Source organism: Porites lutea, chromosome 8 (genome assembly GCF_958299795.1).
Source record: "Porites lutea chromosome 8, jaPorLute2.1, whole genome shotgun sequence".
Lineage (NCBI taxonomy): Eukaryota > Metazoa > Cnidaria > Anthozoa > Scleractinia > Poritidae > Porites > Porites lutea.
Window position 1 is genome coordinate 26,869,898 of NC_133208.1, and position 7,027 is coordinate 26,876,924.

A 7,027-nucleotide genomic window follows, 5' to 3' on the forward strand; every position below is an offset into this window, starting at 1 on the left:
TGCTCAATTTTCTTTGGGCCTTTGAACGACTGGAGTCGTTGTCTGTGACCGCAAGAATAGAGGACTGACCAAACTATGACTGTCTGATTCAAGGGAACAGAGATGGGAACATCGTACTGCTCGCCATATCTCAAGTTAAATATATTTTGGTCAAATCCCGGATCCCGAATACACCCTTCCAGGCCATGATTATTGTTTAGTAAGCAATACCTGTTCAATTCACTCTTTCTACTCAAGCCCCTATTCAACGAAGTTGGATGATCACTTCGTTGCATCCAGTTGGTGGGTCGGCCTAAACGCACCTTTAGATTCTTGAAATGCGTCCAAGTAATTAACAAAAATGCCGGTACTTCTTTGAAAGCATCCCTGGGTCAAATTATAAAAACAATACCCATGCAAGGCGATATTAGCTACACCATTCTGCCTGCCTTTCAGGTGGGTAGCAAAAATATCAACACAAAAAGTACGAAAAGGACGTTTTTCCTTTTCAGTCTACTGGAAACTTTTTCTTGGGCTCGGCGATTTACGTAGAATCGTCTGAGATTCGACCTTAACCATTTCAAGGTTCCTAAAAAATCCATCCACCCTGGTTGACATTAATTTTTTCGATTATTTCGTTCTAGATATTCGTGTCTTTTTGAGCGGCTTGAAGAGAACTCCAGGGCTCATTGGCTGGGGATCTTAAGTTACCTTACCCGCTTCACTAGAACGCAGCCCCGAGCAGCAAGTTTCGTCGCTTACTTTCGTCCAGATATTCCAAACATTTTGTCCCTTATTTGTTGCTCTGCTCACCTTAAACAAGAGGTAATACAAGATCTTGAAAAAAGAGACGTAACGTTTGCTGATGGCATTTCGATGAAAGATATGATACCTGGAGAGGACGGCGACAAAGCATTTGTGTTTTTGTCAGGAAGAATACGCCCATTTAATGAGGAGGACGTAAATAACATTTATCTCAGGTAAGCTCATTTATTATTTATTCAAAATATTTCCCTTTTTCTGCTTGGCTAAAATCCCACGGCTAATTCTTGACAACCAGCTAGCGTTGACCAATTTGGAAGATGTTTACAATATCCAGAAAATGACGTCAATAGTTCAGCGTAGTGATGAGAGTTTGAGTCGTTTTGGTAGAGCAGTACAAAATGGTGGAACATCCATCACTGTGCTTACTTTTTAAGAACAGACCGCTCTGAACAGTCATCATTAATAGTTGAATTCTCCACGGTGACTGGACAGTTCTGGTTTCAAGATTACAAGGATTACGCGGCACTAGTATCATGCATGTTTCTCTCTTACATTTAAACAGGTTATTAGAAGGCGATATTCCGTTTAATACTGAATTGCGAGTTCGTCTCGTTGATGGCGAAGACCTAGCGCAAGTGGAATTTCGAAACACCTTGACACACACTGACAGAACGCGTTTGTTGTGTAAATTTCACTTAACTTTGCCCTCCCGCAAAATGCCCCGCGCGGTAAGTATAACTTATTATTTTAAGCTTGAGCATTTCGACTGTTCAAATCTCTTACCAGTTGAAAAATTAGTTTATACTAGTACATGAGAAATTTCTGCAATCTGATTGGCTTAGAGCAGTGGTATTTCAGCTTAATTTGAAATACCTACATGTGAAAATTACAAACCTTTTGCGGGTAGTAGTATAAACAAATAATAGCATGATTTGTACGCGATATTTGGCATAATTACCACTGGCGATATTTCAAAATTGTCTCAAATTTCACTCGCCTAACGGCTCGTGTAATTATGTATAACAATTTCGAAATATCACTCGTGGTATTTATGTCAAATATCACCACAAATCATGCTATTACCTATACTTATGTCAGTTATTTAACGGAGTTTAGGCAATGTTTAACAACTCCACCAGTACCTCGTTCTAAGGCATTTTAAATTTGGCCAACGCTATTATCTAAACACCGTCCATGGGAACAATTTCATGAAAGCATATAGTGTAGACTAGAAAAGTATTTGTCTGGAGATTCTATGATTTCTTAAACCGCGGCCTAAGTTAGAGTTCGTTGAGATAACCAACCCTTTAATTGTATTGCAACTTAAGAGTGAATGAGCAGGTTGCTCAAGATGCACTGTACTTGTAAGTTGTTTCTCGTAGAACTTTTTTCTGTCCAAGCAGTGAAAAAGTTTACTCAAATTGTTACAGGTATTAAAATTAAGATCATGCCATTTGAAAGACAATCAAGACTTTCCTCTTAATTAATATTTAATAATTAATAATGAAAAACATTTCGCGACGCAACCACTGTTTTGCGCGCGAAATGACGTCTGAGAAACAAGTGTAGAAGTTCCCTTCTACCCAGATCTGGGTAGTGCTTCTGATCGGTTAAAGCAAATTTCCATCCAGTAAGAAGCACTACCCGGATCCGTAAAACCTCTCTGACCCTGATTTGCAATCAAGGTGTCTGTATGCTATTCAGTAATTATAATTTTCTACCTTTTATGCCTTTCCAGGCAGATCAGGATTTGGAGGAGCCTGTGCGACAGCCTGCAGGAAAGTTTTCAGTTTTTCATTATATATTTCCTTTTCTTTTCCTCAAATTTAATTCAGTTTCAGTTTGAATATATTGCCCTATGATCGTCAGTAATCTGTGTCTGCAAGGTTAGCTAGTTTTAGCTCATCCTACAGAGCCTTTCTCTCGCTTGCTCAATTTTGGCGTACTAGAGAAAGACTCCTCATGAATGGAGTAAGATCTTTGTTGAGCATGCGCGACATGTTGCTACAGCGGGATCGGTTAATGACCATCGGTTTATCAAGAAACGGATGCTCGCACTCGAAAAACCGGTTTGACGAGAGAGAACAAGATTGACTAGCCCAGAAGTTGAGCTGTGGCGACCTCATAGGTTTGATGTGATTCAGGCAGAGCCTCCTTTTCTCCTCCTCACTCAAGAAGACAACAGGAGGCTCTGCTCGCGGGATGAGAAAAAAGATGCTTGAGAAAGACTCTACGTACATGATTCAAATAAGATCTTTCATGAGCATGCACGGCATGTTGCCAGGATATAGCTTAGGTCTAATAGCCAAGCACTTGCTACAGCGGGTTCGGTTGTGACCATCGCTTTATCAAATAGCGGGTACTCGCACTCGAATAAGCCTGTTTGACAAAAGATTGATTAGGTCAGAAGTTTGAGCTGCGGTGACTTCAAAGGTTTGACGTGATTCAGGTAGAGCCTTTTTTTTCTCCTCCTCCTGAAGAAGACAAAAGGAGGCTGTGCAGGGTGATCTTAGCTTTGCTAGAAGAAGAAGTCAAAAGTTGTCGTTCCCTGTTTGAATTTGGTTATTGTCTTTTTTAGTCTTCTTTCCTAATGTTAAGCGCTGTTTAGAGTATTTTAATCGTAATAAAACACGAAGTGTGAATTATTAAACAGCTTCAAAAACCTCTGTCTTACGTTTGTCTATTTTTCGAGTAATTTTTAGAGAAAAACTTAGTTTAAAACATAGCCGTGTTTTATCACTTTTAATGCTCATTCGAGCCATATCTAGCGGGGGGGGGCAAGGGGGGCAGCTGCCCCCCGGACCTGTTGAGTCAGACAATTCAAGTCTGTTAATGGATTTGTTTTCTTTAGACTTAGTTGTTTTGATTAGAGTGACTTGCAATTGTTTGCCATTTTCATATTCGAGGTCGATTTTTCGTAGACATATCTCATGACAAGTGCTTAAAATAGCGTTTCTGAGCCTCCAAAATTGAAAATTTTCTGGGGCAGGGTACCCCCCCGACCCTCTTACAAGTCTCTTGCGTTCGGCACTCGCGATAATGCCCCCCATTACAAAAAACCTAGCTACGGCCCTGTATCAGGGGCCCATGACTCTGTCAGATAAAAATATATAGCTTCTTCGCAGCGGACCAAGATATGACTCGGTACCGTATATGTTCAGCACAGGAAAAATGTGTAAGCTTAGCAGAACCTTTTACAACAGACAGTTAATTCTGTTCGCGCGTATTCCTGCTGAATTTGTTGTCCCTTTTATAAAATATAGTTTAGTACACTATCTGCTTTTAATATTTCCGTACAGTCTCAGAGTACAATGTTTAGAGCTGTACACAGCATGCATTTTATCACAGTATCACTGGGATAAAGCGTTTCATTTTCCAGGAAAATTTCACTTTCTCGTCAAAACAATCACTGCCTCAGACAGACTCGAAGTAGCTTACTTGAATTTAGTGTTCGGTACAGCTAACGGGGCTATGTTCTGTGAAATTTATCTACAGTCTGCGGCCCATATCACCACGATCCACGATTTTTTCTAACCAATCTCCGATCCTCGATCCTGATTTTCCAGTAAACCTTGAAGTTTTGATCATAAAGATTATTCTTTTTTTTTTTTTTTTCCGACCACTGAAGTAATCACTTGCTCCAAGGTAATGAACGCTTTCGAGGAAAGCTGTCCGTACAAACACATGCGTGACACATACGTAACGTTGGGGTGGATTTCCACTGACGCGTTTTTGGCTCCGCACGTTAACGCACGTAAATTTTAATCACGTAAATAAAATAGAAGCAAGATATAAAGTGTTGAGATTAAACGTGAAGTTGAGCGAGTTTCTACTTTTACGCTTACGTGCGACCTTTCATACATTGCCTCTATTTCATTTGCGAACGTAAATTTTACCCACGCACGCACGTAAAAATTACGCGACAGTGGAAATCAAGCCTTAGAAAGGTAGTTGAAGTTGCTTCCAGTAGTAAATACTTGATATCTCAAGTATTTATAAAGTACAAAGCGGCTTCACATCTTAACAACTGCGAAAATCTATCAATTAAATACATACAACGAAGTGAATCTATTTAACTGTAGAGTTCCAGTAATTGCGACAATATTCTGAGAAACGTAACGCCTCAATACACCACAAAACAGGATTTCTCTGCTATAATATTTTCTCATCCTACACGGGATAATTACTTTTTAATACGCGTGCATGTCGTGCATAATTACACGAAAATCAAGGACCTCGATTCGGGGAAAATTACATCATTGCCAACCTTACATGCGTCATTTCAGTCATCGCCGAAAATAAACCGCATGCTCATCACGAGACTCATTTGTATACAATGAAAGTCGTCACGATTCTTATCCCCAGTTTCCACGGTCTCCGTTAGGAACGCCTGGCCTACAATTTAGGTCCCACACAAAAAAAAAAAAGAAAAAGAAACGCCTGCATTTTTAGAGTCTCGCTCTTCTAAAGCGAGCTCGACTAATTAACACGAACTAGTTTCCTTGACAAGGAGAACGTGAACAAAAGTGCGTTTTAACCCTGATATCAGCAGGTGTATTCTCCACACTGTTTTCTATACACTACCTATACGCCAATTTAGGAACGAGAAGAAACCTGGGTCAAGTCAACTTTCGCAAAGACTTCTGGGACTGTTACTGGTACTACTTCGTCTTTTTCTTCTGACCGGCGCGTGCCTAGTAACGATCCCAGAAACAACTGCTGGATGCGTTTTGGCACCAGTTCCCTTCTCGTTTGTAAGTGGCGAATGGTGCTGATGCGAAGAACTTTTTGAATAGTCAAGAGCTTTATATCTGGTGATATTTTTTCTTATTCTCACGTTTTATATGTTTGATTGAGCAATGATATTTATCAGGAGAAATTGGATGCTTGTCATTCTCAGGGGTTAAAAAAGTTAACAGGAAAGCTAGACAAGTAGAAGCGTTAGTTAAAAATAAGTACTTTTCAGGGGGGTTCCGTGGAATTGTGACTGATTATGAGATAATCACAAAATATGGAATCGATGTATTGTGGCCATTTGGCCGTTTGCGTTTCAACGCACCGTGTAATACCTGTCGCATTTTGCAATAAATCGTGTCGTGTCGTAATAAAAAGGCTCTCGCAATGTTGTAGAACTATCCATGGCACTCTGTAATGAACTGAGCTGTCGCAATTTGTACTGAATAATTCCATCCCACTTTTTGGGTACTGAAGCCGCCAAACTGACATCATTCAAGTCTAAAACGTTGTACAAGGACATGACACTGCTCTAAGGCAACTATCAGCCGGGATAATGTCAAATACATACGAATGCAGTGTTCAAAATCTCACTTTTATTTTGTGTGACTCCTGCATTATCAGAAATTGTATAAGCTTTAATGCAAGGGATATCTTAAATTTACTCACTGCTCTCAAGAGGGTCTTTAAAAGCTTTCCAGTCAAGTTTCGGTGAAGTCTGTCCAGTTGAGACATCGAAGTCCACCAATCGTGAAACAGTCTTGAAGTGCATCAATTACTAACAGCCATATTATGGTGCTAACTTAGGGGCCGACAATTTGACTTTAGAGGGGGGGGGGGGGGGGTATGGGTTATTTCAGAAAAAAATATATCCTGCAGACTGATTTGTGGGAAAAAAAATTCTTCTATGAACATTTATAAATACGAAAATTCCCTTTTGAAAGCGTAATTTCTTTGGATATTATGTAAAAAACTTACTGAAAATTCTTTACAAACTGTACTGTCTTGGTTGCATTTCAAAACAGTACAAGCGCTCTGCCGTGTAGAAAACTTGGTCGAAGTCATTGAAGTCAATTTTCCTTGCTGAAAGCTTTTCTTTTTCCACAAAAAGAAAACTGAGTATTCTTTTGAACTTTCCCTTTCTATCTGTGTCTTCTAACAGTACACTTCCAATCTTGCTAAGCGAAAAACACTCCCTACGCTCTCCACGGGAAATGGTTCGCGTTCGTGAGGAAAAATCGTCATGCAGAAATTATAATCTCGTACCCAGACCTCTTATTAGAGAGCGTTAGATTCTGAGACGAGAACGACTACGAGTGCGAGATTTTGTCAGTATAGTGCTCGCGCTTAAACCAGCGTCATTTGGGCGGGAATTCGTGGTGGCCGTCGTCATTCTACTACGAGTTTTAGCGAGTGTCGTAGTGGCCGGAACAAGTTATCAAATGTCAGAAATTTTAGCATTTTGCAATCGGGAGAGGTGTTTTCCTCCTTCAATAACGATAACAGTGCTAATTTTTCTGGTAAAAAAAAAAGGACAATGAAGAATTCC